At 40.9% G+C, this 23,311-nt stretch overlaps 1 long non-coding RNA gene across 1 annotated transcript in view; it reads left to right on the top strand.

Annotated features, from left to right (window-relative positions):
* The first annotated feature begins 21,975 nt into the window (after positions 1–21,975).
* The window catches only part of LOC136298868 (uncharacterized), a 133,113-nt gene continuing 131,777 nt past the window's right edge, over positions 21,976–23,311 (top strand). The window contains exon 1 of the long non-coding RNA XR_010723398.1: positions 21,976–22,353. This is a non-coding gene — a long non-coding RNA (uncharacterized lncRNA). The remainder of the gene's footprint in view (positions 22,354–23,311) is intronic.

Below are 23,311 nucleotides of genomic sequence, written 5' to 3'. Positions count from 1 at the left end.
GCTCAGCTCCCTTCCAGCTCCACCTCTGCTTTCAAAGGCAGTTTGAAATGCAAATACTTTTATGTTACCCTTTGATCTAATTTCATCTCAGTAATTTCTCATGTTATAAACCACTCAGAGTGAATAAACCAGTAATTAGACATTATGGCTGAGTTAGGTGTAATTAGCTACTTAAAGGAGGGCTAATTATGCTGTTAATGGGATTTCCCATTTTAGGGAGGGAAGAGGGATAATGTTAAAATACGTCTATATGACTCTCTTTAATGCATAGAATTAGAAGTGTACTGATTTTCTGTGTTTTGCTCTCTAACTCTTCAGCTAAAAATGCTCCATTTCACTGGCAAGTTCTGCTGTGTGTCTGTTTTAGTGCCTTCTCTGTATGGGGGCATCTCTGCTGACCACAACAATGGATAGAAAGTAGGAGACTGAACGGGAGGGCAAAATCCACCCTTTGCCTTGGGCACCAAGTGTGCATGAAAGATCCAGACTGTCATGGTCTCGATGGAGCACATCAGGAATTCTGGATGACGACTTGTCCACCTTCCCCTGACCCCCTGGCCAGCTTTGGGGATGTGTCACCAAGGTGTGTGAGTGGGAAGGCAGCCACCTGGAGAGTGTATGGCAGGTGTCACTCTGTCAGAAGGTTTATTTTCATGTTGCAGTGTGAATCAGCAGCTCCTCTTTTTACTGTGGATGTTATGTCAAAACAATGTAAAGCACCCCAAGGAGAGAGAAGGAGATTTTGGACAACTGCATATGCAAGAGAACTTGTCACATTCATCCTCAACCTGACACAGGGAGCTGTGCATATCTCAGACATTTGATTCACTTTGACTGTGGACCCTGGAATGAAAGTCAGTGTAGCCCCTTTCACTTTTCTGGAGGCTTTTTGAAAACTTTTTTCCCAATGCTTTTGTTTTTAGGTGTCCAGCATTCACCCTGTCTGTCAAACAAGACAGATGAGTACGGTTCCAAATCCTCATAAAGATTACATCACTGCAAATGATGAGAGTTTGGGGAGATGGTGTCTGACCTTATCCCCTAAAACCTATCTTGGGAGGATTTTCATAATCTCTCTGAAATCCTGGATTTCCAGAACTCTTCACAGAACTATCTAAAACCTCTTTTTGTCAAGAGCTGTGCAGGGAGGCAGACACATTGCTCTGCTGCAATCTGGCTTGGTGCTGTTAATACTTTCTCTACAATTCCTTGCATCATCATGCATGTTCTAAAAGTATTTTTAAAGACTGAATGATCACATGAAGTAAATATGTAGAAATCTACTTTGAAGAGTCTGGAGTCTGATTTTCAGGTTCTGCTTTCATTTATTGATGGCTTTGTTTTTGGGTTTTTTTTATTTGTTTGTTTTGGGTTTTTTTTTTGTTTATTTAAGAATACAGGAAGAAAAATGTATGCAGAAATAAAATCTTTTAATAGATCAGATGATGAATTGGGAAAAATCAGCCTTTTGTACCCAAGAACTTGCCTGGGGAAGGGATGATGAGAAGAACTTGAATAACTAGATGCTCTTCTAAATTGTCCAACAAATGAGCTGGTCTACTACAGCTAATTGCAAACTCTGCCCTCTGTTTAAAGGAGAATTGAATAGCTTATATGCAACAGAATATCTACAGTTCCTTTGGGAAGATCATGGCTTCATGTAAAAATCTAATTATTATGTTAATCACTATTCAAATAGGAAGGAGTAAACTACAGACCTCCAACTGTAAGGTGACAATAGGAATATATCAATCATTAGATTTGTTTGTGTAATACATCAATGTTCACGTTTTTTTGAAAGAAAACCATCCCTCTGGGGTGAAAAAAATTGTCTTGAAAATCACTGAACTCACTGCATTTGTAATTTAGAGTTTTGATCAAGCTGAAAATTAGCCAGTTAATACTCTTGTCAGTGACAAATAAGAAATGTGACTTGGTGCATGGGCAGTTTTCCACGATTGTTGATATATATGCATATATGTAATTTTCTTTTCCCGCAGTCACACAGAAATAGGCAACATTATTAGCAATGAGAAAGACAGCTCAGAATCAAAAGGTGATTAAAAATGCTTCTTTTCTTGCAAGTGTCATTGTGTCGGGGTAGTGATTGAAGAGAGAGAACCTTTAGAGACTGCATTGTCATGACAGTGCAGCAGCCAGGCAGGAACAAGCCCAAAAATAACAATGTATGGGCAGAGTCAAAGGACTCAGAGCTGTGTCTCTGCAAGACATGGAGCAGCTCCTGAGTGTTTGGTACTGGCTGGGCTGAACTCCTGAAAATTGACACCAAGGTTCTGTTCCTCCACCTCACTGTGATTTCTATCTTCATCTTTCTCTGGTGGTGAAGATGAAACAGAAACAAGCTGATGTGGGCAAGAGAGTTAGGAATGTGTAAAGGTGTGTAGGAAATGGAAAGTGAAGGGGTCATTGTGATCTTGCATTGATGAAAGGGTTTACCTGCAAACATTGGCCATAGATAAAATGGCTCAAAATAGAGTACAAGAGCACAGCTCAGGAAAAAAGTCTCAAGTCACCAACATGTTTCTTAAAACATTGTAATAGCAACTGGATTCTGGGAGGATTAGTCCCATATTTCTAACACTGATGTGGGAACCCCCTTATCTGACCTTCTTCTCTGGAAGAATAAATACTTCCAGTCCTGAGATGTACAAAGACTATGTTGTCCCCCTTTGGTGTAATTTTGCATGGTGCATGGTGTAATTTTGTCTAACCATTTTGGAAGTTTGTCAGGTTTGGTGTCTAAATCACAGCTTTGTCTGTCAGATTCTGTAGTGGGTGACTGTGGTGGATAATTTTTTGATTTACAATTTACAAGTAGCAGGACACTGAATGGGAGGATACAGCTCACACAGTCGTTAAGTGGGTTGTCTTAAAGAGGAGCCTTGTTACCTTTGCTCTGCTTGTGGCATAGCAAGGAAAATATTGAGGGTTACCCAAAAGTGTTTCTTGGACCCCACTTGGGAGAAGAAACAGATTTTGCGTGTCAGGCAGGACCAATCCCTTCTCCAGTCTTCCAAACCAATCTGCAAGTATTTCCCACTTGTGTGCATATCAGTGCAGAAAAATAACTAACCCTTATCATGTACAATGCTTATATTTTTCACCTTTAGAAAGGTGTAATCGCCTTTACAGTAACTTACCTTAAATGTGTCGACAACACATAGGAAAGATTGCTGAGGAGGAATATACTATCCATTTACCTTTCTCTTATGCCAGTCATTAGAAAATCAGTCACATGTTGCAGCACAATGGATCAATTTCATTGTGTACCAGTGATAAATTTAATATACTCTGTACATGAAAATCCAATTATTGTGATTTTATGTGATATATAAATAAATGGATTCTAGTAAAACCAAAAGAAACAGTAGTACTGATTGACCTCCTTTAAAAAGTACTTACTAAAAAAAGTAACATGATCATTAGTAAATTCTTTCAACTTAATTTTCCTTTGCAGTGTTCATTTTTGTAACGCAAGCTTTACTGCATTCAGCCATCAGATAAAAGAGTGCTAACAGCCTGGCCACATTTTCATCTAACAAAGGCTGCATTTAGCGGGCTCAATTATGGGTGGAAGCCTTAGATAGAAATAGAAAAAGAAGGACGACAGAGCAATTTATTTTTATAATAAAACTGTTAATTCTTGCACTCTCCCCTCCTTACAATATTCTGATGCTTAACACTACATTAATGAAGCACTTTTAATATAATTAGGGTTGCTTTTGTTCCAGCCCTTCCTGATTTTCAGATGTGGCCTTAGAATTCACTGTCCTTGGCCAGAGAGAGATGTTCCCTCTAAGAGGGCTGCAATAGTCATCTTTAAAAAAATCCCTAAAACATCTTTTGCTATTTTTAGGATTCCACTTGGATTTAGGGAGAAGAAAGAGAAAACATAACTTCATGATGGTCCTCTCTTTGGGTAATTTACCAACGTAAAATTTGTAGCATCATTGCTGGGGTTTTCACAGTCTGAGGCTCAACATATGGCCACTGAACTGTTTTGCCTCATAATCTTTAATGCATTATAATTTATTTTCTTTTGCAGCAGTCTGAAGTAGACAGGATCTAACTCCTAATACAAGTAATTCATTAGGAAACAGGCTATGTTGATTCTGGAACCAAATGTAGTAATTATCCTAAAGGTCTTTAAAATGCCTCTTAAACAATGATTTGAAGGAGTGGGTTATTTACACAGCCAGTAACAAGCTGTGGAGCATTTAATGTTCCAGTTGCTGGTCTGCTCCTCAGTTAGGGTTGTGCTGGCTCTTATTTGTTTGTGCTCTATGACTGAGTGGGTGGATGCTGCACACAGCCAGCTAGTTTACAGTCTCAGAAGCATGGAGGAATAAATGGACCATAGCAACTGAATTCCATTTTAATTTTTAGCATGTCACCTTTCACTCAGTGCAGGAATACAGCCCTTTGTAATTCAGCTCCCCATCTTTACTGGGCTGTTTTCTTCCTGGCTATGCATGTGGCTGGCTCTAGTGGGCTTTGATGTGGTTAGGAGATGGCAGCATGAATTACATCTCTCTCTGGGTGTAGGAAATTTATACCATTATGCCCCTATGCAGATTAAGAGAAACTACCAATGACTTTGAAACTGAAGCAAAAAATTTATGGTCAACTTTGACATACTCTGCTCAGGGTTTAGGAGTGTGTAATTCTTTATAAGAAGAAATCTTTGCCAGATATTTACATCTGGCATTGTCCAATGAATCACACACTAATGAAAAATTCTGGAACCATTATAATTTTAAAAAACAAATCATGCATTAGACTTTTGCATCACTTAATGTAGCAAAGAAGTCACTGTTTAAATATTACTGGCTTCATTAACTGAAACTAAATTATTGTTCAAAAGCAAATGCATCAATCTCATCCTGAGAGACATCTGACCTGTATTTATTTCTGCTACTGGAATAATTATTAAGTGTACTGTCATTGTTAATTTCGGTCTTGCTCTCAGGAAAACAAGTCATGCCCACTGTCCGTTGTTCTGAGGGACAGGACAGGTCTGGAGCTGTGTTAGCAGTGAGGGGGAGATTTGCTGAGTATTCCCATTTAATGTGCATTTTCATGGAAAGCTTTATAAATATACAGCCACCAGTTATGCACAGTATTAAAAGATAGTCTAGATCCACAAAAAAAAGTAAGCACCCATACTCACTCTACTTAGTCCTGCATATTATGTAAACATTTTTTCTTGATAAGGTGAAAATCTGGTTGATGCAACAGGCCTTTTAAATCTATGTACTCTTTGAAAGTAAGGATTCCAACAAGAATACATTTATTATTCTTTTTTGCTTTTGCAGGTTGTCTGTTTTTATGCCACTTTTGAGTAACTTAACTGTAATGTGACAGAATTATACACTGCTATACGTAGCTGAAAACACCATACATAAAAGCTTGTTTTCTCTTACAGAAAAACAATTATTAGATTCTATTTTAAATGAGGTTATGAATGCAGTTGGTGACAGTTCCTTCTTCAAATATTTCCATATTGTTGTGAGATCAATACTTCATTGATTCAAATGATAAGAGAGCTACTATTAGATTTCATGAAGTAGTTAATTAGCAAAGTACCAGTAGAGTTTACTGAATCACTAGGGTTTTATTGCTTAATTATATGCCTAACTAAGCATATCCTCTGTTCTAATTAGTGGAAAATGAGTTAAAAATATACAGAATATGGCCTACTTCTGTGCACAGTCACAGTTTAACTAATTTTCTTTAATTTCCAGATATTATATCAACATTATAAAATATTCAACACATGTATTTCATAGATCTGCTACCATTAGTGTCAAATTTGTTGATGCAGCTTAACTAATCTAGAAGTTTAGAAATTAATGTTAATACACTGTTTATGAAGGCTGCCAGCACTTTAACTGTAAATAAGACATATTAATTTCAAGTGCTCAAATACAATTAAATGCCAATGTGAGACATATTCAACAAGACTTGAGGTACAGAACCCCCTCTTAGTAAGAGCATGATTCTTCAACTATAGAGATATGGGCAACATACACAAAGGATCCAGAAGTCTCCCACTAGCAGGGGTTGTGCTTAGTTTAAATTATACCTGTGAGTTAAAAAATACATTTTTTTTTTCATGAATAGGCTTGATTAGCTGGTGTTTAACTGTGAGCAGCATCTAACTCTCTGTCAGCGTCAGCAGAGGAAACTGAAACCTGAATTCTGCTCACTCTGTGTTGGTTACGGCTTGGGTTTTTTCCCTAGTTTTATTTTGTTTGGTTTGTGAACAGTAGGCTTTTCAGCTGATCATAGTTCTGAAATTCAAGCTCTCTTCCTGATTGTGCTTCATTTCCTAACCTGTTAAATCAGACTATCCATCCCAGAGGATACTTAGGTAGTTCATGCAATAGTCTGGGTACCTTTGGCAGCTGTCTGGAAGTTATATAGGAATTGTTAAGTGTAATCAATGAATGAGGAAAAATTATGGGGAAAAAAAGAGTTCATCTGTGGCTACTTAAACCAAAGATTCCACCTCTGGCCCAGAAACTACCTGAGCTGCAGATCACTGAGGGCTGAGATAAATATCACAAGATATGTGCCTTGTTCTCATAGAATTCCTCAGGCATTTGCTGCTGGAGACAAAATTCCAGGCATCACAGTGTAATTAATGCACATCAGTTCTGCAGCTGGATGTGGTAATGTCTGGTCTCCTGTTTCAATCTGAAATTCAGAAATTAGTTTCTCTATTGAAACTGTGAAATCTCCAAGTATCAGGTCAGAGGGAGAGTGAGTGACATGCCAGAAATTTGTTCAGTGGGAATTGACACAGTCAGCTTGAGTGAGGAGTGTAAAACCAGTGGTGTGTAGATAACCCGGCCTGAATGGCACATCATTCCTGTAGGAGGGGAAAAGGTTTCATGGCGTTCTGGTTAGCCCTCCAATGATCAATAAAATCAGTTCTTCAGAGGTGACTCCACTGGGCATCTTCTACTGCATATTGTCAGGACAGGCCTCCAAAATGGCTCACTTATCAAAGCTTTAATATTTTCTGACACACTCCACCTCTGCGCATATTCAGGGCTTTCTTCACACTTATTCTACATCGGGCAAATGCTGGTCCTGATGCTGGACCAGCAATGGGAAATTGTGAAGCTGTCTCACCATAAAGATTTCTAGACAGAGATTCTGTCTGGAGAAGCAGAGCAATGAGCTGACACGTAAGACCAAAGAGCAGGTGACCCCTGCCACAGGCTGGACAATGTCCTGAGCAACCCACTCTGCTTGACCCTACTTTGAGCAGCGTGTTTGCAGGGGAAGATCTCCAGAGGTCCCTTCTGGCCACCATTCTGTGACTGTAAAGTGGTGTCCATCAGTGCGTGTGTCAAAGTGAGCTCTCTAGGTATGGCAGAACATCTGCCAGGAGCACAGAAATAATTTAGGCTCCTCCAGAGAAATCAGTTGCTCATAACAAACATCTTGAGATATATGGGAAATGCCTGTGGGGAGATAGGTAACTGTTATAGTCTGCTGGCAATAACACATTCCTGCCAGTAGTTTTATTGCCATCAGTCATATTTCCCTCAAGTGCGCTCAAGGGGCAAACAAGTCTTGAATATCCAGGAGATGACTAATGTACTCAGGTAGGAGCAAACTTCCTCAGTAGCGTCAACTTCCGACACTTAAAAGTGATGCCATGAACATCCCTCTGCACTGCCACCCTCACAAAAAACATTCCAGGGAAGTGGAACAATCTCTTTCTGCATAAACCTTTTCCATTACGAAAAGAAGTTGAAACAATAGCTAAAAACATACATGCAGTGCATGTGTAATCAATAGGAGCAGATGCCTGAAAGTTTGAGAAAGGACTGATCCACTGACCACCTGCTCTATTACCTTTGAATGGTGGGAAAGAGTGTGCCCCACATGTACCAGGATTTCTGACATCAGTATCTCCACTAAAATATTTCCAGTGGAGAAAGATATTTCCAAAAGACATCTAGTATTTGTCACTATTTTTCACAGAAGTCCTTGGGAGAATTTATCTTTTGCTTTCTTTTCTTGACAGGTTTGTGAGCCTTTGCTATTTGGCAAAGTCAGTTGTAAAAACTCAGTGTTGATTTTGCTGGGTTTAAGCACACAGCAATTGTACTTGTTTTGGCATTCAATTGCATGGATAAATACACATTTGTAAGAGCTGGTGAGCGACCTTCATCTGATAATTGCCACTAATACTTCCTGGAATAAACCAAAAACACTCCTGCATCTACTTGGTAGTACAAATGGCAGTCTTATATGATGCCACTGCGTATAGATACAGGAAGATTACAATTCCATCCATCACTCTCAATGAATAATTTGTCTTTCTCATCTCCCTGTGAGCTTTCTGTTCTTTGATTTTTTTCCTGTTATCAGAAAGATGTGATATCTCAGTGCCTTGCTAGTGTAGTTTCTCCACTGTAACTTCTCTGCAAATATATCCACTTGGATGAGAGGAAGATATGCAGATAATGTCATCTTTGAAAATACAAGCACACAGATCTGCAGGCTCTTCTCATGCAAGAACAGCTGTGTACTCAGAGAAGCTGGGCACTACCTTAGCATCAGATATTTTGATGCACAATGAACATTTTCCCTAACAGCAAGGTTGATGCTGACCTCTAAAAGAAGAGGACATCATGCAGCTGTAGAGGAGGGTAAGTTACATTGGCAGGTGACCTCTGAAATGAGAAGTGCTCTTGAGATGGTGCCTAAAATGAGCTTGCAATATTAAAGTTGGTACTGTGCAGTTGCAGCTGCTGCCTGGCTGGTCAGGAAAAGTTTTGTTCTTGACTTGCACACAGCTGTAAGCCACTGGTGTTAGCAGAATAATGGGGAAAGCAACAGCTGTCCTCTTTGGTAAGTACTAGAAAAACATTCATATTAATTATCTGAATTAAAAGCCCCCAAACCTAAATAGGATTAAATGCATTTGATTTGCATGGTTTAATGATATAATTTGTAGCTGTTTGTTTACCGTTCCTCTCTTGATAGAGTAAAGAAAAAATAGTTTATCTATCACAATGGGTAGGTCTTCAATTTCCACTCAAGTCTTACAGAAGACAAATAATTTCCTCCTTTTCCATTTCACAGGAAAGCAAAGATAAATATAATCTTCTATACCTGCAATTGCACTGATAAACTGTATATATTTGTGGCCACAGATAAAAGTATCATATTTGTTTTAGTGACTTCAGGACTATGAAAATTACCCCATTTATTTCTAACCATTTGAATTTGACCGCATCCTGTTTAGATTTTGTGTTCTACAGCACATAAATAATCTTAGAAAAACGAATTTCTCAGCTCTGTGAGACAAGGTGGATAAGGTAAACCACTAGAATGGATTCAAGCATTTGAATTTCAAGGACATCCACTGGGGAGGAAGAGACTTTTTGGGTTCCTCTGTCTGGTTATGTCAGAGACGCACATATGTCACAGATTACTAATATTTATAACTTACATTATCACGCTGTGTTTGAAGAGCTGCTGTGGATACACTGAGGTTTGCAGAGCTCCTGCTCGCACGGCTTGCTACCTGTGCTGCTGCTCGCGGTGAGGGAGCAGCGCTGTGCCCATGGCCGGGGCTGTGAGGGAGCAGCGCTGTGCCCATGGCCGGGGCTGTGAGGGAGCAGCGCTGTGCCCATGGCCGGGGCTGTGCTGTGAGGGAGCAGCGCTGTGCTGTGGGCCGGAGCCGCGCTGTGAGGGAGCAGCGCTGTGCCCATGGCCGGGGCTGTGCTGTGAGGGAGCAGCGCTGTGCCCATGGCCGGGGCTGTGCTGTGAGGGAGCAGCGCTGTGCCCATGGCCGGGGCTGTGCCCATGGCCGGGGCCGCGCTGTGAGGGAGCAGCGCTGTGCCCATGGCCGGGGCTGTGCTGTGAGGGAGCAGCGCTGTGCCCATGGCCGGGGCTGTGCTGTGAGGGAGCAGCGCTGTGCCCATGGCCGGGGCCGCGCTGTGAGGGAGCAGCGCTGTGCCCATGGCCGGGGCTGTGAGGGAGCAGCGCTGTGCCCATGGCCGGGGCTGTGCTGTGAGAGAGCAGCGCTGTGCCCATGGCCGGGGCTGTGAGGGAGCAGCGCTGTGCCCATGGCCGGGGCTGTGCTGTGAGAGAGCAGCGCTGTGCCCATGGCCGGGGCTGTGAGAGAGCAGCGCTGTGCCCATGGCCGGGGCTGTGCCGATGGCCGGGGCCGCGCTGTGAGGGAGCAGCGCTGTGCCCATGGCCGGGGCTGTGCCCATGGCCGGGGCCGCGCTGTGAGGGAGCAGCGCTGTGCCCATGGCCGAGGCTGTGCCCATGGCCGGGGCTGTGCTGTGAGGGAGCAGCGCTGTGCCCATGGCCGGGGCTGTGCCCATGGCCGGGGCCGCGCTGTGAGGGAGCAGCGCTGTGCCCATGGCCGAGGCTGTGCCCATGGCCGGGGCTGTGCTGTGAGGGAGCAGCGCTGTGCCCATCGCCGGGGCTGTGCCCATGGCCGGGGCTGTGCTGTGAGGGAGCAGCGCTGTGCCCATGGCCGAGGCTGTGCCCATGGCCGGGGCCGCGCTGTGAGGGAGCAGCGCTGTGCCCATGGCCGGGGCTGTGCTGTGAGGGAGCAGCGCTGTGCCCATGGCCGGGGCCGCGCTGTGAGGGAGCAGCGCTGTGCCCATGGCCGAGGCTGTGCCCATGGCCGGGGCTGTGCTGTGAGGGAGCAGCGCTGTGCCCATCGCCGGGGCTGTGCCCATGGCCGGGGCCGCGCTGTGAGGGAGCAGCGCTGTGCCCATCGCCGGGGCTGTGAGGGAGCAGCGCTGTGGCCATGGCCGGGGCTGTGCTGTGAGGGAGCAGCGCTGTGCCCATGGCCGGGGCTGTGAGGGAGCAGCGCTGTGCCCATGGCCGGGGCTGTGCCGATGGCCGGGGCCGCGCTGTGAGGGAGCACAGCGGTTCCCTCCGCAGGCATTCCCGCTGGCAGGAGCAGCCTTCACCCCCCGGGCTTTGGCACAGGCAGCTGCACTTTCCCCACCACTACCTCGGCTGCTTCTGGTAAGTCACAGTTAATTGGAAGGAGCATTCCAGACATGTCCCTCCTTCCAGGCACAGTGAGAAATACCTCCAAGCCTGGGTTGCCTTTGTTGGAAAATGACATCATCTCCAAGTGAGACTAAGGATATCCTTTTCTTTTTTGGATTCCTGCCTAAGCTGTAAAATATTTCAAACCTGTTCAGACAAACAGTGTAGGATAGCTATGTCCCACTGCTAAACATAGCTGTTCCTTCTCTTGAAATTTGGTCTTACCTTATTACATTCCAAATTATACATGGTTGAGTGATTTTTGAAAAATAAGATGAACAAAATCTGTGAAATGTCATAGTTTGACTTTAGAAGAAAGCACAGTGGAAAATGCTAAAACACACATCAATTTTTGTTAAAATTATTTGTGAATAAAACAATTCTAATAAAACAATCAGATAGACCATGATTGAAAAAGAAATTGATTTAAGTAATTGTTCTGATCCTTTGCGTGCTAAGGTATACTCTCCTCCATACTTAATTAACAATTTAATTTGTTTGTGATAGAGATTGAAGTAAAGGCAGAAAAAAAAAATCTTGGAGCAGTTTGAACACATCACCCAAGCCTTAAGCAAAGAGTCAGAAAGGGAAGGAGGCTCCAAAGCCTTTTGTTATGAATGTCACACTCTTTACCAAGAAGTCTGGATTATCGAGGTCTGTGGTGCTGCTGGGGGGTGTGCAGTGAGCCTGCACCACAATCTAGTCCTCTCCCTTCTCCTAGGACTAGTTTTTGTGCAGCCAAGTAATCAGCCAGTTCAGGAAACTGCTCTGGCCCCAAAGCAAAGAATTATTAATATTCAGCTTAATCAACTTCCCGATTAAGATGGCTGCAGAGCCCAGCAAGCTGAGCTGGTGCCAGCACAAGAGGGAGAGAATGCAAGCCTGTAGGTTGGGAAGGAAAAGGAAAGACAAGCATTAAATCAATCTGACCATGGAACTGCACTTCAGGTCTAACCAACCACATAGTGCACTGCTATTCAAAGCTGCGATATGAATATCTTTAATGCGTGTCTGAAGCAGAGGTGTATTCAAAAATAAGAGGCAGAATGTCTAGCTGGGGGACAGAGCCCCTGCACAAAGTGGTGTTTTTACCAGTCAGACTCCTGCAGACACATCCATGCTGCGCCCACATTTCTCTGTCAGCACCAGGGCAGGGTGGCTGTCACTCCAGGGGAGGGATGGGCTCCTCGCCTTGCCCGTGGTAGGGAAGCTGGAGCCCCTTGCTCTGGTGAGTGCATCTGCAGGTTGTTTTCCTTCTCTACCTCTGGAGCACTCTCTGGGGGCCCTTCTACACTTCACTTCCAAGATTTTCCCAGATGGCTGCTCTGCAACCCAGATGTTGTTTATTTATTCATTTGTCACTTTAAAAGCAACAATACCGAAAAGGGAATAGAATGAGACAAGTGTCTTCTTCATCCAAGGAAAACGAAAGGGACCTGTCAGTTCCCAGCATGTGCTTTTTTGAGGTTGAGAAGGTTGTCGCAAAGTGTTGCTCCTCTCCTAAAAGCGTCTTCCCATTCTTTTACAACCAGAAGGCTTCTGTTTAGTGAGAAACTGGGCTTTAGAATTGTCATCTCTAAAGAGATGTCAGCACTGTATGGCTCAGCAGGAGCTATTTACATCTTGCATCTGGGAAACTTCCCCTTGCTAATGGTTAGGTTAACAACAGCTCAGTGGCAGCCTGTGGTAGAAATCCATGAAGGTCTCTGGAGATCCTCTGTCAGGTATGACTCTGCTCCGGGTGGTTCTTCCATGGAGTTAAAATACATGTGTTGTGTAGACATGCCAAAGTCACTACTAAATTTATATTTTAATTTATGTCATACTAATTTTATATACATTTAGAAACTGAAGAGTGTTGTCATTTCATTTTTGGGAACCTCTTTCAAAGGCATAGTTATCAATCCCATGCTGACAGTCCTGTCAGAACACAGAATATCTTATTAATATTGCACAGAAACCAGTATTTATGAGATCAGCCTTTTGCAAGTGTTCAAATAATAGTGAGTGAAAAAAACTTGGGTGCAAAAGTTCAAGCATCAACAGCCTTCCCACTGGGCCATTCCAGGCCACTCAGTTCTCTAGGGCATTAAAGACCTTTTCCACCACACGGCTACACTGAATAATGAGACTCTCAGAATTGCATAGTTCCTGCATAGCAGAGTGTTGCTAAAGAGATGGAGGAGGACTTGGGCTGCAATCATTCTCTTTAATGATATTACTATAAAGATTATATCTCTTGTCCATTCTTTGTCAGAAAGCATTTTTACAGCAGATACATTTGTCACCCAAGATCAAATAGAATAGAAAACCTGGTACTTCACACGCAACACACAGTTCCCTGAATGCTCAAGCAGAGACCGTGGTGTGTGACATTGTTGTCTCGATGCTGTGGCTCATTTCCTCGACTGGAAATAGATGTGTTACTACCTGAATGAACACGTGTCAAAGAGATGGTCCAGTCTTCCATTTCCTTGGCTCCTGTGGCATCTCTAACAGCCACACTTCTTGCTTTGCTTTCATGTGCCGGGCCTGATGTGTTTATATCCTCCCTACCACCCATCCTAGAAGCAGTTGGAGTAAATTTCTATTCATGGGTGTTTGTTGATTTTTTTTTTTTCTGCAGAATTTTTCATATTCATTTGTTGAAGCATCTTCTAGGAAAGTTCACAGGCAGTTTCAGGCTTTGACAGGATGGAGCTCATTAACTTCCACCCAAGTCAAATGTCAGTTTACATGCTAATGTCAGTTTTCTTTTACCTCTCTGTGTGCAGTCCCATCTTTTAGAAAACCAAATGCTCAGAGTAATTTTTAATCCATGAAATCACAACAGCTAAGAATTTGACCCCAGATGTATTTCTCCAGGAGGAGCTATTATATAAGACACTGCAAATTGTGAGCTTGTTCTCTCACTGCCTCAGAGGAAACAGGGGCTCTTTAAGGAATTATAGCAGAATTTAAAACTTTAAATGCAGTAAAAAATAATTAAATGTGAGACAAATCTGGAAAGCATTGAATTTTTTTAACTTTAGATTATCAGAACAAATCCATCTAATTGGTAATTAAAAAGAGTGATAGCAATGGTGTAGGAGGCAATGAATAACAGTACCAAAAAAAAAAAAAACCCAAACCAAACAAACCAACGATATTTCTTCTTTTTCATGCACCTAGGAGGTAAATCTGTAAGACAAAAACTTGGAATTTTTTGCATCCATATAATAAACACACTCAACTTTCTCCCAAGTGGCATATTTAACAGAATTGGTTCACATTAATTTAAATGTCCCACTCCTCTGGGCAGAGATTTTTTGGTTTTACAAAGACTTGTAATGAGCTAAGCAACAACTGAAAGGGGAATATAAGAAAGGATTTAAAAAATATTTTCCATTGCTCTGTTTTTTGTGTTTCTTGCATCTTTGTGATGCTTGTGATGGTTGTACTTAAGGTGGGATTTTATTCTAGGAAGACTTTGTTACTTTTATGTGCACTTCAGAAATAAATTTTCTCAAGTCTGTGGTTTCTGTTCCTTTTGAAAAGAATAATTTTGCTGCATTATCCTGGTTCTTGGAAAAGTCAAAGCAACATGTTGCCAGGATTAGGAATAATATGTATTCAGAGAATCTGAACCAGAGGAGATTTAGCACTCATATGAACAGGAAACAAGAAATGTACCAATTCTTTGGCCTCCAGCAGCAACCCAATAAGGCTTGGAAAATGATTGTTTTATAAAAATACTAATAGATTTTTAGTTTACACAGTGCAGCAAGGAGCACTGTTTTGACCAAGTCTGCACCAGGAGGTGGCAATTTTTCCTTTTAATCAAAATTTCTAAAATGGAAAATATTTGTATAAGTACCACACTAGAATCACTTAGCATGGATGTGTTTCTGCTCCCATGTAAATCACCAGGGATTTGCTGTGACTATGAAATTGTTGGTCTTTGAAACCTTCCTGTCAAGTATGAAAGGTGGGATTTGTTGCCTTTTATTAGTGCTCTCCTTCCAGAGGACATGAGAGTTTGTGTTTTTGTGTTTGCAGAGTAGTGGGTGCTCCTGAAGAGGCAAATTCAGAAGCTCAGCAAAGCAATATTTGCAAGGCTGCCATTTCTGGGCATTGCTTCACGTATTCTCTGTGCACATGCCAAGAGTTAAGAGGAAGTTTTCCTGACCATGGAACAGATTCCTAAAGGTAAGGTGAGAGGGGAGGTAAAGTGGCATGACTAAACTTTTCCATTTCTGCTGGTAATAGCTTCTAGTCTTGGTCCAGTACCCTGTGATCCAATTTCTAGGTTATGGTGTGTGTATGATATATATTTTTGTCATCTCAGAAGCGTGAAAATACTTAAAAAGGGGCTGAAGAACTTCATGGTGACTGGAAAGTAATTTTTTGTAGTGATGAGCACCCTGAGGTTTATAGACCTAAGCATGGTAGAAGCTACAGGTGAAATAGCTGCATATGCAGATTAGGACAGTTACTGAACTTGCTGATAGCCCCAGCAGGAAATAACCTTGTATTCAGGTCATTGTAGTGACATGATAAGGCTCATCTCATGAGTTGCTCTAAGCATCATCCAAGATTGCGGAACTTGTAAGTGTGCAGGCTGACTTTCTGAATAGCCAGACTGGGAGCATTTGGCAAACCTTTCATGTTGTGTTTGCTGTAGCTGCATTTAAAAATCTTTGTTGTACTCTGTGTCTGCATGAGTGTTACAGCGTTAACACATGGATATATTTTGCAGACAATGTTCTGCAAATAAAAATCACACATAGGAGAGGCACAGAATGAGCATTGGGTAAAATGCGTTCAGAAAAATGAAATCCACAAAAATGAGAAGGTAGTGGAGAAATATTAAAACACGTTTTATTTTTCAGAAATACCTGCAAAACTGGTGCTAGTGCCATCAGGTGATGGTAGGTGATAGGCGGAGCTGCTTTATGTCAGCAATGAGAGCAAGCATATTCCCAGAAGACAATTCCAGGCTGATCTCCACAACAGATAGGGTTTGGCCAGCCTCCAAATCAATCTCTTTTAAAAAATGCTTATTGCATACAATGTCAGAAAAAAAGTTTAGCAAATCTCACTTTCCCTTTTAATTTGTTCCACAAAGGATATGGTAACTGAGGACACAGGGGAGAAGTCCACAGCCCTGTACAAATCTGAGTGCCTTATACATACATTATTTATATTGCAGACTGAGGTGGAGTTTTGGTCTGTTGGGCACTGAATTTTTACAGTAGAGTGTAGAGAAATTATTCAAACCAGGTGTTTCTGTAATTGCAGTGCACTGGGGACAACACTGAGAGCAGAACAGATCCCAGATTCACCCTTTTAGCTGAATGATGCTGTGGTTTAGTGTTAGTACACAGGGCGATAAAATAAATTGCAGTGGAAAACAAGGCAGACTGGCTGCTTTAAACTGCTGAGTTTTGATTGCATTTTGTGCCTTTATCCTTTGTTTGCTTATGTTCAGGCCTTTATATCAGGATAATGGTATGAGGACGTGAATCTGCTCATTAAAACTGAGAGGAAATTACTTGTAATGGCTAAAATTCAGCACAAGCACAACGCGCCCTCTGCTCTGATCACTGCCCTAATGTGTGATGACACATTGACACCCAGAGCAGAGTTATTTGCCTCCCTACTCGGCATTGGAAGAAAGGATAGGAAGAGGAAAGGAAAAACTGAAGAACCAAGTGTTCCTTTGTAAATTTTGAAACATCACATACCAGTCCCATTTAAACAGATTTTAATGCATTGCCATAGAGCATACTTGGGCATAGGCAGGGCTGTTTAGTGCAAGTCTGATCTCCCCTGGAAAGATAAAGCAGGCGTTTTCTATCATACCAATGTCAAATTCAGTGTGGGTATACTATTTTTTTTTTTAAGAAAAGATTTGCATATGACCCGCAGTATTGCTATGCCAATGATGTCTTAGTCTTTTTAATAATGTATTTATGAATCCCTTTAGTGACAATATTATCTCTTGGTGGAGTTTTTCATTTGATGCCACACCTGTGTCTTCCTGAGGGAATAGAAAATCTCTGAGTTTTGCCATCTCTTTCAGACAGTCAGCCTGTGCTTATAATTTCTAAGTAATATTTGAAAGGGCAGAAAAACAGAAAGCAAGAAATCCATGCAAATAAGTCCCTGGAATACAAGAAAAGAGCATTAACCCTTCCCATGTTCAGCTGATTCAATTCCAGATCTTACAAGTCAGATGCCCAAATAGGTCATGAGGCTTAAAATGAATCAAAAATGAAGTCAAATCTAATTTAGCTGCTGCTGTTAATATGGTTTTGGCTTACCTTAGAGATCCTTCTTGAATATCCTTTAATTACTTAAATGCTATAATTTATTTTGAAATAATCTTATAGATTTTTTTCTATTTCTGAAAGAGTTAATATAGAAAAGAAAATTAGCCTTTAATACTAGGGTGAAACCTGTGTTTAGGAAACATCCACAGAAAATGCAGAAAGTGCAAACAAGAAAACTCTTACAGCAGCCACAGCGTTCCAAATGTAGGGAGGATGCTGCTTGGGCCATCTTCTAGAATCTGTACCTGTCAGGTATCCAGAATCAATAAAGAGAGGCAAATGTAATGAGCCTGAGGCATTTAACAAACAAAATTCACATACTGCAGCTTAGGAGCTGAGGGCCTGGCACAGTGCAAATTTTTACATCGTCTTTTTTTCATCTTGCTCTCTGGAAGAGCAGGGTGGAAGAGTAAGTGAAGAATATGGCAGGATTATATAAAGAAGAACAGATAAGTAGCAAGAGGATGTGAATATTAAAAAAACTGACCCAAACCAAACAATAACAACAAAAAACCCCTAAAGAGAGTAATATAAAAGCAGGAATAAAGGCTGCAAGATATAAAAATACTTGGAGTGACAATTCTATCACACAAACAGTGTAACAGTGAAAGCAAATAATGCTTTCTAAATTAAAACTATATCTCTTTTCTACTCTAAATGCAATTACTTTTTTTCCCCTTTGTCTCACTGACCCTTTTATGAAGAAGAAATAGTTCATTTCTCTCAGTGGGTTCTAGGACACTGATTGGAGCATTGCTTCCAGCAAAATACTTTAAAATGTACTTAATTTGAAATCCAGCTCTAATGGGGTTACTCACATGCTTACCACTAGGTATGCACTGAAGTGCTTTGCCAAATTAGTCCCAATATTTGCACCTTTCATATTTCCATGTCCTGATAAGAACTAAAGCTTCTAACACATAACACATTGTGTTTACATATTGTGTAAAATACAACTGCAGGGATTTGACAGGTTAAATTTTATTGTAAATAATGAGGAATAAATCAAATCCCATTGGTGTCATTGATTCCTGCTGGTGAAAGATTCCTGCTGATTCCCATAACTCATGCATACAGAAGAGAAGAATTAGATAAATGTTCCCTAGGAGAAGTGAGAGGATCTTATAAGCTACAAAACAACAGATGTCTTTGTTCTATATCAATCATTTAATTTGTGATTATTCTGCAGTAGGGCTCTGCCCATGAAGAAGTAAATGAGAGCATCTGTGGAAGCCTTAAAAAGGGCCCTCACTTCATTAACTTTATATGGCAATGTTACACCTGAGCTGAGCCTGTCTTCTGGGAAGCTTTGGACAAGGTGTGAGCAAAGTACAAAGGACAAGGAGAACATCAGTGGAACTCCAGTTGTAAAATGCAAAAACTATACAGAGATTTTTTTATAGTTCTTTCTCACTGTTTTTGGCTGTTAAAAAGACAAATTTTTATGCTTAGCTTTTCTGTACGCTACAGTTTTGCATTGACTGGAAGTTAATTTATTTCTCTGTTAATTTTTCAACAAAGTCCTGTGAAGAAATTCTGTTGGGTTTTTTGACAGAATTGTAATGAGGACGTAGGCAACCAGAAGCTAAAATTAGCAGTCCATCTTTATTATAATTTTCAACATTTAACATTATTATGAGGCTACTCTTACTCAAGTGATATAATGCAAGAGCCTCTTTATTTTGCTCTTGTCCTTATTCTTGTCTGTATTCTTCTCTTGGGTTCTGTTTTCACATGCACCTGGTGCCTTTGCTTGGGATCTGAGATCATGTTATACTTTGAAAAGCAGATCACAATTTGGAAATCAATTCTCTCCATATAGCAGTTAAGGTGGCATTCGGTACAACATGAAATGGGAGAGTCACAGGAAAGAAAAATTATTTTTTGTCTGTGGAAAAGTCCTAACTAACACAAAAAGCTGTTGCAATTGAGCTCAGAATCTGTTTTCTGAATTGGGCTACCTCATCTCTAGAGAAGGGCTCACTGTGTTACTCTTTCTTCCTTTCTTGTTTTCTTTCTATTAAGACTTTAGTAATATCTCTTGTTAATTCATTTCTAGTTCTTGACTTCTGAATTTGCATTTTTATCTGTACAATATCCAGAGTCTGATTAATTCACAAAACAAGCCCCACAGAGTGTAGGAAACTCAGCTGGCAAGGCTGTAAAAACTGCAGCAAGAAGATGAAGGCTTTGGCAATTACTTGCTTATTTCGAGCATTTGGAATCCCTAATGGGGCCATTAAGAATATGAATATTGTGGCTCTGTTGGCTGCACAGTGTCACAGGAAAGTGCCTTTGCAAGGCATTTAAACGAAGTGTAGGGCAGGAACTGTGTCTTCTTGGCTTCACTTTGCAAAGGCTCAGTGATGTTTGTCAGGGGTTGGTGCAGTTCTGCCGATTTAATTTCAGCCAGGAGCAGATCTCTGGGCTCTGTGATGGCCGTCGGGGTGTGTACTCACACCCACACACACTCTGCTGAAACTGCTGATGTACACCACAATGCTCTGAACTGCCAGGTGCTGCACTGATCAATCGCAGGAGCTCACCTGGTACTCACCAGGAACAACACTTCCTTCTGGAAGTCTGGCAGGTGCCTGATGTCCTCCCTTGCAGGATGCAATGGGAGCTGCTGCCTTGGTGCTCTTGGTGGGAGTCAGCACAATCCCCCATGTAAAAAATGCTTTTCTTTGGCATGAAAGTTCTGTGCCTGGGCCCCAGATTCCCTCCTTGCTGAGACATAGTCTGCATTTCTGGTGACTGCAACATTAATATGCAAACCATGCAGGTTGTGATAAATAGTTCCCACAGCTCTTTACTAGGAGAAATATTTAATGTCAGAGGAAGGTTCTAACAGTGAGCATTCTTTTAAAAATACTGCCCATAACTCTGCTGCAACCTTCTCAGTTTGTGTACGTAAAACAGAATCCTATTGCTTGTTAGCTACAAATACCATGTTATGTATATTCTTCCTACTCCCCTGAAAAGTCACAACTGTTATATATTCCAGAGAGACCCATTTTGGAAGAAACAATAACATTTACATCGTACATTAAAAAGTGTCACATTGTGAGTGAACTGTATTTTTTTCTGTTTTAATTGGGAAACTTTTGTAGCAGAAAGTTGTAAAGTACCAGGATTCTAAAATAACCACAAAGTGTATAAAATGTCTGGAAGCACGTTGCCAATGCATCAAATGCTGTAACCAACCATTTTTAGACCCTTGTGCAGTGTCTAATTTTAAATTAGAAATAGTCAAGCAGCTAATTTCCCTCTTCCTCATTTTTATGTTCATCAAAAACCAACAGTGATGAATAAACTCTTCTTTGGGTGACTTTGGTCACGGACTGGGTGTTCACACCCCCCCCCCCGACATCCTGGGCTGTTGTCTCCTAGGGCTGGAACACAACTTAAGGAGATGAAGATGAAACAAACTATGCAGGTCCACTTCTATCTCTGTGTTTGTGTCTGCACAGCTGCCTTTGTCAGCCAAACATTTTTAGTCTTCAATCTCAGTAGTGTCTGTAAGATGCTGTAGAATTCACGTTCTCAGTGTTTTACTGAAGAGCATATTGGAGTGGTTTAATAGTTTTTTTGCAACTGTCAGTGTTTGCTGCACTTCAGAAAACACAGCTGTGGTTGAAAGATCTTCATACAGGTATTGATGCTTTGTTTCAGGTTTAAAATATTCCTGATATTCCAACTTTTGTTTCTTTCTCAGAAAGTGATGTCTTACAGATACGGAGTAAAAGGTAGGATATTTTACAATACATTTACAGCTATCTAGTGTGATGTATTGCAATCTTTTAAACTCTTAACTCCTTGATTCATGGATGTCTACAAAATAAGTGACCTGACATGGCTCAAACTCAGCATAAGGTGACCTCAGTGCATCTGAGGTTAAAAATGACAGATTTGTTTGTGAAGATTAAAGTTAAGATTTTCAAAGGGGAGAAGAGAAGCAATAGAAGCAGAGGAGGCAAAGTGGCTTTCATGTATTTATTTGCAATGTCAGTATTCCAAACCATTTGTGTGCATCAAGTAGCCCAAGAAGTTTTCAGATCAACTGTTCTGAATGGAACACTTTTAACAGAATGAAACAGGAAGAAATTAAGTTCAGGGTTGTTTTTTTTTTTTTTTTTTTTTTTTTTTACTTCAAGTTTTGAAGATCCAAGACAGGAATGGAAGGAAAGAAATTGTTTACCTGCAACAACCATTTGATCTTGAGATTTAACTTACATTTCATCCGGAGCTAATTAAAGTTAACTTCAGTGGTAACCACTAGTTTCTGCATTACCAAGCAGAGAAAAGGCAGTCAATAGGAGAAAAATTATCTGTGTGGATCTACTGGCATTTGTAGCCCTAACACCTTTTCAGTTGATTTGATAAAGAGTATGTAACCAATGCTATATGATTCGTCTAATCTAATTGGATTCCTTTTCTGTTTCTTTTCACTAAATTGATGTATTAAAACACCTTCACTTACAGACAGCAGAAGGCACTTGTTGACCCAACAGCATCAGGTGTGGTTTGGAGCCCACATGGTGCTGGTTTAAAAAGGTGGGCTCTAAGGTTGGGTCCAGGAGGGAGCCAAGTAAGAACTCTGATTGAATATGATGAAATTATAAATGCTTCCTGGGTGAGGATTAGCAAGAGTAGCCCAGCCTGCCTCCACCCCAGAGAGAATGAAAATCCAGTGTTTTTCCTGTAATCAGTGACTTAGAAAATCAAGAGGAAATTGAAGCCAGAATTTTGGCAGACAGAGTCTAGACAGGTCTCATGTATCAATAGAAAGATGAGATAAATATTAGAGAAATATTATTCATCCTCAAAGAAGATCCAGTTGCAGCTGTTGGAAGAAGTGATTTTATTCGGATGCTTGTGGAAGAGTTGTGTAGTGAAGATATGATTCATTTCACTAGGAACCCCAAGTGCCAGGTATTTTATTGCCTTCCACATGGAGCTGCTTCCAGAGGTAGTAAATTTTTCATTTAAGCTTCCTTTGTTGGCTATCATCCCTTTGATTTCTTTCTTTAATTAAATCATACAAATTTTTCTTGCTGTTTTTCCTTTGTTCTATTTAACCACCCTCAATCTTTTAATGTTGATGAGCAGAGAACAAATAAATGTCTGAAAAATATACCTTGGCTGCAAAGCCAGCTGCAGTAAATCCTGTGAAAGAAATACCAAGTTGTACTCTGAAGGATATTTATTGCATTTACCCACCCCAGAAGACAGCTCTGAAAACTCTAATCTCCTAAGAATCCTAGATTAGATAGAATAATATGATAGGAGAGAGAGAGAAAGCATCCAGGAATGGATTTGCTTCTGTATTTTGGACCTTCGGTAAGCAATCACTCTGGCAGCTACTACGCTTTAAATGTGCCAGCAGTATTTCTGTAATTACAGTCTCTGGCTGGAAGTTTATCTCATGTTCTATCTGATGTTGTTATCTATTAATAAGAGAGCCTGTGTCCATTATTCTGATTGTTTCTCTTTCAGCAATGCAATCTTTCTTTAATGCTGCTTCTCTTCTTACTTACACCAAATTTCTGTTCATTTTGGCAGGAACAAGGAAAAAGATAGTTAATCTCACAGAACTTAAGAGACTGCTAATTAGTTAACTGTAATTAAAAATAAAATCTGTATTTGGTATTGAATGTAGGACATAACTAACTCAAATAACAAGGACTTCCCTGGTTCTGTATCACCAGTCAGTGATGCATATTCTCTGTGAATAAAGTGTCTATCAGGACACAGATGGTAAAAGTCTGAATTTTGCATGTTGAATGAATTTGTAGAAGCTTTGACATTTATTTTGGCAGAAAGCAGTTACTTAGAGTCAAGTTTTAAATCAATAGATGTTCTCATGAAATGTTTTCAAGGAATTAAAGGCATTTTGAATGAATTGTTTACATTTGAGAGTCATTTTT

Source organism: Chamaea fasciata, unplaced genomic scaffold (genome assembly GCF_029207755.1).
Source record: "Chamaea fasciata isolate MVZ Bird 193981 ecotype frontalis unplaced genomic scaffold, bChaFas1.0.hap1 SCAF_18, whole genome shotgun sequence".
NCBI lineage: Eukaryota > Metazoa > Chordata > Aves > Passeriformes > Sylviidae > Chamaea > Chamaea fasciata.
The sequence above is the reverse complement of the archived record's forward strand: the minus strand, read 5'-3'. Positions and strand labels throughout refer to the sequence as shown.